Below are 11,993 nucleotides of genomic sequence, written 5' to 3' on the forward strand. Positions count from 1 at the left end.
TGTTTTAATTGTCTTCCATAACTTCTATTCAACCTCACATACTTGACAGTTGCGTCCACACACAGAGAATAAATTCAAATGAGCACGTCCTCAGATCTATAGGGTAGATAAGAATGTGAAAATGCTTGGGGCATCCCCACGTAAAGAGAGATTCAGGGAGTGATGTAGGGATACGCAAGGAGTGATGGGAGAAGGACTGCTTGTGTGGAAGCGGCAAGAAAAAACTAAGAACCACAGGCACTATGAAGGGTCTTTTACTTCTCCTACACTTAACAAGATTGCCTGGGTATACAAACCTAAAATTTATACGTGAGTGATGCAATGGTTGTTTCCCTTCCCTTTGTGAATTATATTCTATATTAATGGAAACTCACATACATATATTTTGCATGCATACAGTGGACTGAATTTTATCACATCAGTTTTCCATTGCTATAAAGCAGACATCCTTAAATTAAGGACTTGCTATACATTAATTTTATTGAATTAAATAGGAAGACTCTTCTAAGGTGAGTTTGAGGGGCATAAGGTGTTATTGAGGTAGTCAATGCATAAAATAGTTGAATCGAAAAAGACTTATTTTATAATACCGCTATTTAAAGTTGTAGCCTTTTCTCCTTTGAACTGATGAAAAATTACCTGTGAATATAGGTAGGAAAGAAACAAATGAAGAAAAACTGAGCTCCAAAATACATTTTGGTTCACTGCCCATTCAGTTAATCAAAATATTAAGGATTTTTTTTCATTTAATTTTGGTACATCAATAATAGATTAGGGTTCTGGGACCATTTTTCTATTACTTTTCTTTTGGCCTCAGTTTCTTCACCTTTAAAATGACCAGAAAATGGTTTTTGCACTGCCTTCTGCTTAGATGTGATGTCTGAGTATTGGAACAGAGGTGACTTTCAGTAATTGTTGTGCATTAATGTCTTCTGCTGTTAAGTGGTTCATTAGTAAAAATGTGTTTGTCTTATGTCTTTTCCCCCTCCCTTTTCTTTAATAAGAGCATTGCTCATATAGTTATAATTCAAAAATAAACTATAACTATATAGTTCAAAACTAATTATTTATTAATCCCCAAAGATTTTTTAAAGTCTCTTTTAAGGTCTATGTGTATGTTTTAAACGCCATCACAAATTCTTCAACTTGTGTTGCACATTTGACATTACCTAATATAAGCTGACTACAAGTAGTTTATAATTTTATTTGAATAGCTATAAGAGTATATATGTAAATATAATTTATCCCAGTAATAGAGAGGTAAAGCTATATTTTATATATCCTGGAGCAATATCGCTGGATATCTAAGGAACACATCCTAAGTCCTGATTTACAACATATTACTTGACTGTACAAGGCATGTTTCTTCTCATTAGGGCTTATGATCTAAATCTAGAGGTAGATTTATGAACTAAGTCTGCTATAGATATCGATGTGCTAACACCGAATGAAAAAAAAGTCAAAATCACAGCCAACATCCTCCCGTGCTGGTCATTATATAACCTCAAAGCATAACTATCCCTGCAGAGCATCCTATGCGTGTGTAGATATTGGAAAATAAAGTGAGATTAACAGGCAAGTGGAAGAAATGCTCTGAAGGCAAGATGAGTTACTAAACCTCAGTTACTGAATTGCAATAAATATTGAAGGGAGAACCGTTGGTCTGGTTCTTAAAACAAGATATTTTGAGGTACACAAGCAAAGGCAGAGCTCATTGCTACACAAATAGCTATAGTTTTTGAGCATCTACTGTGGCCATAACACCTTTATAAGCGAATCAATCTAAGCCGAGTAAAGTGTGTTTCAGCCACTCAGTCGTGGTATCAGGATGTAAGGTTGACCTGACATCAGAGTTCCTGCTGTTTTCTCTTTCAGAATAAATAGATTCTGCAAAGCAGTGGTCATTGCAGAGAATTAAAGAACGTCCTTGATACTCAGGATAGAAGAGACTGGGTGTGTCACCAGACTCTTTTTAGGGAGAAGGATGGGGTTTAGTCATGTGAATCCCGTTGAATTAGATCATTAAAGCAAATGTTTTGTGCATGTCCATTCACAGTCCAGGTTTTCTCACTAAGAAGATAGGATGAACCTTCCCTTTTTTTTCCTAGCACGATGGATTGGCCATCCTGAACAACTCTTCTTACTGAAATAATAAGACAGTGGATGAAAATGTTTCTTAAAATCTATTTAAATGCACTGCTGGGCCAGCACATGCATACACAAACATACACACACACACACAATAAGGAATCCAAAGGGTACCACAATTAAATGGAAATGAAACCTGTGGGAGTTGAGTAAACACCCAAGCTAGCTTTCGTTGTGAGGGTTTATGCTGAACTCTGGTGACCAGGAGATTCTGCTTTAAAGACTGCCTGAGGTGCAGAGAGCCGAAGTTAAAACCTAGAGCTGGTCAGATGTAGGGAATCTGATACGAGATTCCAACAAAAAGCTGGATTCCTAAAGGACTGCATTTGTAAGGGCAAATGAGAAAAAAATCCTCTATCACATGGAAGGAGATAACAAGGAAACTTGATTGGCCTTGGTATTACCACAAGGGGCACAAATGTACTTTAGGAATTCATAATCACAGATGTGCTGAGAATTTATAGTCATACAAAACTTTATGTCAGTTTTTAATCCAAGTAAGATTACCCTGGTGGGAGCAGGGACCAGATCTCAGAGGGGAATTTAATTGAAAGTAATCCTAGGTTTGTTGTTTTCTAGGGTACAACAAGAAGAAAACACATCATTCTTTTGTAGGGGTCAGCTTTACCCAGGCTTCAAAGAATTTTCATAGATCCAGTTCAAAAGAATGAGATAGCATACAGAAAACACCAAGTAAACAAAAACATAACCGAGGATATGCAGAAGAAGTAAGAAAGAGGAACAGACCTATAGAGACTTCAGATATTAGAAATCACAAAATATGAAATACATACATTTACTTTGTTTCACAAGGGATGGAAAACAAAGAACAGATAAGCAGACTGAAAGAAAATCAAATAGAATAAAATTCAATTGTAATAACAAATTAAAAACACAGTATGAATTAGGAAGTTGGAAAAAGGAAAAGCTAAAAATCATGTTGAAGAAAACAGATTCAAAGTAATATGCAGAATGAAGCCTAGAGACACAAAAAAGATGACAAATAAGAAGGAGAGATTAAGAGAGAGGGTTGAATGAAAAAGTATAAGATATGACTATTCTGAATTCCAAAAGCATTAATAGAGTGAAAAATAAATAATGAGTGCTGAATAATACTGAATGTCCGAGTCCCCTCAAATTCATGTATTGAAACTTAGTTCCCGACGTGAGGACATTTGGAAGTGGAACTTTGGGAGGTGATTAGGTCACAAAAGTAGAGCCCTCATGAATGGGATTAGTGTCCCACTAGAGAGACCCCAAAGAGCTCCCTTGCTCTTTCCACCATGTGATGTCTTACCTGGAATAGCAAGAACAGAACTTGAGTGGAGGAGAGGTACTAAAAGGTCTTGATGTCTAAAGACTTAGTATCTAACAAGTGATGGTAAATAAAGTATACATTCTAGGACAGCCAAAGTCATCATTAGAAGAATAGACACAGATAAACTTCTACACAAGTAGAATTTAAATATGGAATAGGTAAAATTCTATTGGTTTAAAGTAGGAAAATAAAAAAGGAGGTAAATAAAAAGCATAAATAATAATAAGAGCAAATTTGTAGAGCATTATTGTGTAATAATACTTGTACATTTACTAAACCCTCCAGCTCAAAGAAAGGGATTGCTGAATTGGGTTTATAAGAACTCAGCTATATTCTGTTTCAACTTAAAATATAAGGAGTCAGGTTGAAAGCCAAAGGACAGAAAATAAATACCATGTAGACTTTGTCCAAAAGAAAGGTAATATTGTCTGTATTCTTAGAAGAAAAAATATATTTTTATTTGTCAAGATGTTTATAAAGAGAAGAAATGACATGTCAAACCTGGAAGAAGCGATTCCAATGACATAATAACTGCTACAACAGAAACATTAACTTCCCAAATGTGTGAACAACTTCTGTGACTTAATAAGAAAAATACTAACACAGTGGGAAAATAGACTAAAGAAGTGAAGAGGCATTTTACAAAAGAGAAAAGTAAAATTATTAGTAATGGCATGCATGGATGTTAAAGTTCTCTAGAAGTAAAGAAAATGATTACGAAATCCACGGTGAGAACCCATTTTTTTATTATAAAGATGTGGGGTGCAATTCAGGGTTAGGTATACAAACATTGATTATACAGGTACCCTTGTTGATGAGGTAGATAAGCCCCTCCCACCCCTCACAGTTTCCCCCAACTGCCAATCCCACCTCGCTCCCCTGTCAGTTTCCCACTACTGCCAATCTCTTTCTTATAATATTATAATTGTTCAAGGTCTACTTATGAGTGAGAACATAGGGTACTCTGTTCTTTGTTTCTGTGATAGATCACTGAGTATGATAAATTCCAAATCCATCCAAGTTGCTACGAAGTCCATGTTTGTCCTTTTTGTGGCTGCACAGTATTCCTTTGTGTTTATGTACCACGTTTCTTTATCCAGTCCACCTTTGATGGACAACATCGTTGGTTCTGTGTTTTTGCTATTGTGAACAGAGCTGCAACAAACATACATGTGCAGGTATCTTTTTTGTAGAATGATTTGAGTTCCTCTAGGTATATTCCAATAGGGGAATGACTGGGTCATATGGAAGGTTAATTTCTAGTTCTTTCAGAAATCGCTACACTGTCTTCCAAAGAGGTTGCACTGGTTTGCATTCCCACCAGCAGTGTAGAAGCGTTCCTTTTTTTCGCATCCTCGCCAGCATCTGTTGTTTGTTTTATTAATGATGGCCATTCTTACTGGGGTTAGGTGGTATCTCAATGTGATTTTGATTTGCATGAGAACCCATTTTAAAACCACCAGATTGGCAACATGTAAAGAGTCGGTCAATACTCTTCATATGAATTACTGTTGTATGAGTTTCAGCAAGACTGGGGTGCAAAGGGGCCCCTCAACCCGCTCTGGTGGGAATTTGGATTAATGGAACCCTTTGGAAAAATGTTTGACATTACTTAGCAAATACTTATGGTTTGCATAACTTACTGCCTAACCATTCTATTACATTTAGAACCTATGGAAATTTTTGAACCCGTGAATAATGTACAATTATTGTTTGTCAACTAAAAAATAAATTCAAAGAGGACATATATGCCAGTAACATTTGCAACAGCCTCTATGCACGTGTGCTCATGCATGCTTCAAATAGTCACACAGACATACACCAAAAACTAGAGACAACCCAGAAATCCATTAAGATTAGAATAGATAAATATGCACCATCTACATAAGTAAAAATGGAAGGATGGCTAGTATCAAAAGCATGTTTTTGAGCAAAAGGAATAAATCACAAAATACCTAAACTATGAAGCACTTCTCTAATGTAAAATATGGACTTAAACTAGAATATGTATTTATTGATACAGATATAGGTGGTAAAGCTATAGGTAAAGGAAAGGGAATTATTAACACAAACTTAAGGATTATTACCTGAAGCAGGAAGATTCAACCATAAAATGAAAATGGGGTGGAAGGATGCATGTGGAGGGCTTATGATTTACTGGTTGTATTCAATATATTTGTATTGAGATGTATTTTTCTTCCTTAAAAATATATGCTACAACATATGAATATATACTTTATATACATATATGGCATAGAACTTTATAGTCACATTTCACAATTACATATGAGTTAAAGTAACATGCCTAGAACATTCCCAGTTTATCATACAGTAGAATAGAAGAGCCAATTCCCTCTCTTTACTCTGCACTCCAGGGCAGGTGTTAAAAATATAATCTCAGAATTTCTGGGTTCAATTTACTACCTGTGTGACTTTAGGCAAGTTACTTAGCTTCTCTGTGCTTCAGTATCTTTATCTCTAAATTAAAGATAATAAGTTCTAACTCATGATGTTGTCATGAAGATCAAATACATTTATATTTGTTAAACCCCTAGAGCAATATCTGATACAGAACAATGATATATATTAGTGAAATAAAACTTATGAAAGTATATCTCTTTGTCTTCCCCGTTGCAGTTGTTTATTTACTTCTCAGAATCTCTAAGATTACAATGAAAGGGAAAGTAACAGCAAGTGTTTTGATTGGTTTCACACTGAACTTATACATCCATCTGGGAGGATGGACATTTTTACAATATCAAGTTTTGTAGTTCATGAACATGGTCTATCCCTGTATTTATTTAGATTAATATTTTCCCTCAACCATGTCTGCAAATTATTTCTATTTATTTGTTAAAATCAGTGCGATTGGAAAAACATATTTTATGAAAATGTCATTTTTAAATATTTGTTGTTGCTGAATATAATTACCATTTGCTTCTGCATGCAACAAGTTTGGCAGCCTCACTTTCTTATTCTAATGGTTTTCTGTGGTTTTTCTTCTACTATGTGCATCATGTCTTTTGCAAATAGTCACGACGTTGATAATGATTTGTTCTCCAAATGAAGAGATTAAAAAGTGAGATGGGATGCAGTGATATTTTTACAGCAGTCCCTGACAGAATAGATTCAGTATCAGCACGTCTAGAACACTTTGTTAGTTTGGAGACTGCTTTAAATGCTCCCGGATCTGATAGTACTCTACTCTACTTATGGTGAAGTGTGTATGTGGGGGTGTGTGTGTATTCAGATCATTACTATTATTTACCTTGAAAATCAGAAGCGAGGGGCAACCCCCTCAGGTCCTCTCCCACTCTGGGAGCTTTTCTGTCCTCTTGATAAATCCTACTTTCAGCCGGGCTCGGTGGCTCAGCCTGTAATCCCGCACCTTTGGGAGGCTGAGGTGAGTGGATTGCCTGAACCCGCGGGTTCGAGACCCGCATGGGCAACTTGGCGAGACCTCATCTCTACAGTAAATCAAAAAATCAGCCGGGCGTGGTAGCACATGCCTGTAATTCCAGCTACTCGGAAGGCTGAGGCCGAAGGCTCGCCGGAGCCCAGCGGGTCGAGGCTGCGGTGGCCGGGAGCGGCCGCTGCACTCCAGTCTGGGTGACAGAGTGAGACTCCGACTCAAATAAAATAAAATGAAATAAATCCTACTTTCAAAAATATATATATCAAAAGCGAAACTTCTCTCCTCTCTTATAGCACAAAATTTGCACGAGGAACCTTGGATACTATTTGAGAGAACGCAGTAACCTACCTGTTTCTCGACTAGTATATGTTGATAATTCATTCTGTGACTCTGAAATTCTTTTCTTTCTGAATCTCTTTCTCGATAATATTTGTTTACGTGCAGTGGTTATTTTATTAAGTGTCCTGCTTTCAATGGAAGTAATTTTCCCAATCTAGCAAATTCTCACTCCTATTTTATTATGTATAGTTGATGGTGGAGGACATCCCCATGAGACTAACATCTGTCAAATATTGCACTTTGTTTTATAAAGGGACAACTTTTAGGAAGTGGAGGATTGCTTTTTTCTTTACAATTTATATGTGTGTGGGGGGGATGGTACTGGAGAGTTTAGCAGGTCTCTATATATTTATTTGTATTTTTCCTTCCTACCTGTGGTGGGTTTTATTTTACTGTTTTATGGTAAAAGTCAAAATAATGGACATTTTCCAAAAATGAGAGGGTGGGACAAAAACGGCTATGGTGCAGCCCAAGACAATGATTTTGAATATGAAGTCCTGCATGAAGGACCTCGAGTCTTGTTACGTTGATCCATCACTAAAAGGACTCCAAAATATGATGGAAGCTTCCTTTAAGCACTGCTTCTCCTACCTTCAACTTAAGCTACATATTGAAATATTGGAAATTCAGTATTGCAGTCTTGAAAGATTAAAAGCTGACAACCAAATGCTTTAACAATAGCAACAGCAAGAACAAAAAAAGTACTACAAAACAATAGCATAACCTGACATATGCTTCATCTCTTCATGAGCGGCTAATTATTATTCTAATGTATCACCTCTATTTATAGTCTGCTTTTTCGGTGTGCTTAATAGGCTTTTTCGGTGGGTTCTCTGACTGCTTTAGTTCTCACACCGAGTGGAAGTCTCCTCCAATTGAGGCCAGGTGATGAATTTGGCCTGTTGGCTCTGATAATGAACTAGTAGAGTCCGGTTGCCTAAACAGCTATTCCTGTTCAATTGCATCAGTGTGTTTCCCTCCAGGGTGATAATTGCTCAGACCTCATTGTGGCGCGTTTCTTTATAATGCCCATAACAGCGCTTTTGCAAGGGAAGGAATTGCATATTTTAGTGCTGTGATAAAACGCAAGAAGGCATGCTGCTGTAATGTGGGTGGCCCCATCTTGCATACAGCTATGAGTATTTGTATTTATGACAACCATTTCACAGTTGTATATTTGGGAAATAGTGAAATGTTTACGTGCTCCTGTCCCAGAATTTGTGAATTTTCTATATTCTGCTAAGAATAAAGAACACTCGTCTACTTTTAAACATGTGTATGAGTGATGTCTATTGGAGGGTGGAGAGAAAGACAAAGTGGTTGTCTACTTCCTCACCCTGTAACGATAATATGCATGTTAATTCATGCTGGTATTGTGAATGAGACACAGCTGCTGGATAAGCCTGTGATCTGTCTTGCAGAGGATGCTGTGTTTTCATGCAACAGTCATGGAGCGATAGAAGAAAAGCTTCCAGTTGGTATATTTGTGACTAACAGAAAATAAGAGAAAGAGAGGTCACTTATGAATACTAAATGAGAGAAAGCCTATCACAGTCAGCGATAGGGATGTTCAAAGTTCTTTGTGTTGCCCACTGATGCACAAACCAACCACGTGAATCTCTATTTGCTCAAGCCATAATTGAAACTACCACCCTAGCCATAACCTGATACAGTATTCTTGCAGTAAAATATGCTCTTGTCTTTTGGCTTAGAAAGCCCACAGTCTCTGTTCTACTTGTTTATCTACCCAAGTCACAGACATTCTGCGGTGCCAGTGTCTTTGGGGCATCATTTCCTTGCTTGTGCACAGTTCTTCAAAACCTTTACAATCGTAAAGGTGCAGCATCACCTTTATTCGGAAGCTCCTCTCTACTGAACAAACAGATAAGGAATAGGAAGTTGATTTTAGATGTCCAATTAGATCACCCTCTTACAAGGGAAATTACCCCTTGGAGTGTTGACATGCTAGTTTATTCTCAACAAGTGAGTTGGCAAAAAGGAAACCATTTAATCTTTGGGCTCTGAGCTCATCACTCGGGCAAAATTCTTCGAAGGTAGGGAAAAGTGGCTGCGGCAAAAATCCGAAAGGTTATCATCCACAGATACAGGTCACAGATTTATCATAGGAAAGTTGCATTAGGTTCTGATGAAGGTGATTTTTCTCTCACATATTTCTGTGAAAAATGAGATAGGTCAGGGAGCCCTTACATGCCCTATGTATTATTCATAAACTTGTTAAAGAATGTAAGGCACAGTCTGATCAAATTTAAATTTAACCAACCGCCTCTGCCATTCCAGAGCCCATGGAAAGGTAACCCGAAAACTAGATGCAAACTGATTGTTGTTAATGTGTTCATATAACTTCAGTAGCATTACCAGGAATAGAGAAAGAGAAAGACAAAACACACAGTTCTAATTATAACAATTCCACACTAGACATGTTTCATTTTCGGTGGCTTAGTATGACTAAGAGTATATAGTTTTGTAATTTGGAAGATCTTAGTTTCAAATCTCTTCTCTAATGTTTGATCTTAGACAACGTTTTAAAAATATCTGTGCCTCGGTTTCTTCATCTGTGCAACTTAAAAGTCTACATTATGTCATTTTTTAATAGAGGGAAGGTATTCCAAGTTCCTGATTCATTGTAAACACTATCCACATTAGCAAACATGTATGGATACATAAAAGGATAGAGTGTATCTTCACGTTACTTTCTTCCATAATGTCCTTCCTTTTGGGGTAAGCAGTGTCTCAATTGGCATTCTTTTTTGGTAAAATCCTAGATGATTACTAACACTTAAGCAACATACCAAAGCTACAACTTCATTTAGAAGTGAGCGAAATAAATAAAATTTTGTGCCTGAGATCTCCAATGATCTTTTCTAGAGGGCCAGTCTCATCTCTAATCAGACTGGTCATCCAAAAAACCCAGTCTATAGTCAAAGTGGATGAGAGTAGATGACTGACAAATTTTGAACTAATGATTTGTCTCTGTTATGCTATAGTCTACTAACAAAAAAGTAAAATGCTCTTTGAATCTCTGCCCTCAGGCTTTGGTTGCTCATGCGTGCTCCTTTCGTTGGGAGTTTCTTCACTGACAGAAACTCCTGACTGATGGAGCCAGGTTCCGAGTCTGTGATTAAGATTTGCTTCAGGGATCAGCCTGCCCAAACTTCTGACAGCTCATATAGGCTCAGAGTATGGAATTCATCCTTCGCCTCACCTAGAAATAATTTATCTGCCTAGTATTTTTCTGAACAGTGTGCTTTATCTTAGAGTGTACCATTTTAAATTGGAGTCTTCTTGATTACGAAATTAGAAATTATTCATGTAAATAAAAACCCAATTTTCCTGAACCATTTTTGAAAGCCTGTTTGAAATACAACATGACAAAATGCAGTTTACATTAAGACCTAGAAAGGTCTACTCTCATTTTCCAAATATGAGAGGAAATAACAGTCTAAAACAGAGATGGGCTTGCACTTACATTTGTGCCTTAAATCCTAGCAAATACTTACTAAGCACACACTATGTGCCAGCACTCCTATGTTAATTCATTTCGTTCTTAAAGAGTCATATGAGATAGATGCTATTGTGGTACTCTTTATATAAAGATGAAAAAAAAATCAAAACCCTGAAGTATAGCCATCATCAATAATTCAAAAAATAACAGATGCCAGAGAGGATTTGGTGAAAAGGGAACACTTCTACACTGTTGGTGGGAGTGTAAACTAGTACAGTCTCTGTGGAAATCAGTGTGGCGATTCCTAAAACTCCTAAAAATTGACCTTCCATATGATCCCGCAATCTCCCTACTGGGAATATACCCAGAAGAACTCAGGTCACTCTATAAAAAAGATACCTGCACATGTATGTTCATTGCAGCATTGTTCACAATAGCAAGAACCTGGAACCAACCGTGCTACCCATAAAAAGAGGACTGGATTAAAAAAATGTGGTACATATATACAATGGAAAATTACTCATCCATAAAGAAGAACAAAATCATGAACTTCGCAGCAGCATGGATGGAATTAGAGCCTATAATACTGAGTGATCTTTCACAGAAACAAAGAGATGAGTATCCCATGCTCTCACTCATAAGTGGGCCTTGAACAACTACTTTATTCCTGTAGGAAAGGGATTGGAAGTAGCGGGAAACTGCGGGGGGGGGGTAAGTGGTGGGGGGTGGGCAACTGGGAATGACAGAAGTCGATATCCACCTGGGGGACGGGGGCACACCTCATCAACAAGGGTACCTGCACAATGAACATTTGTATACCTGACCCTGAATTGTACCCCACAATTTCAAAACAAAAATTAAAAGAGAAAAAAAGGAAATCAAAACCCTGAAGTATAGATAGAAGAATGCAGTTGGTCAGAGTCAGACAATTGCCGAGTGGCAGAGCTGTGGCTGGAATCCAATCAGTGTGGTCCTGGGCTCTCCCCCACACAACTCACATCTATAGATTCACGTTATTTGGTTGTTTCATTGTGCCCCACATCACAAGGAAATGAAGAACCAGAACCTGAACCGTGGAAGGGGTACTCATTCAGTCATCCATGTATTCACTGTTCTTGGTGCCAGCATTTATAAAAATAAACCCCAAACTAAAGTCATGATTTTGTAAAAGCCTTTTATTTTTCTCTTAGCTCCTTGTTTTATTTCATGCAAAGAATTATGGAAAGCAAAACAATATCCTGAAAGTATGTCATATTTAATAATATAAAACTGACCAGACTTGACGCTGTATAATGCAGAGGTTAGAAACC

Source organism: Carlito syrichta, unplaced genomic scaffold (assembly GCF_000164805.1).
Source record: "Carlito syrichta isolate Samal-C Ts95f unplaced genomic scaffold, Tarsius_syrichta-2.0.1 Scaffold308155, whole genome shotgun sequence".
Classification (NCBI taxonomy): domain Eukaryota; kingdom Metazoa; phylum Chordata; class Mammalia; order Primates; family Tarsiidae; genus Carlito; species Carlito syrichta.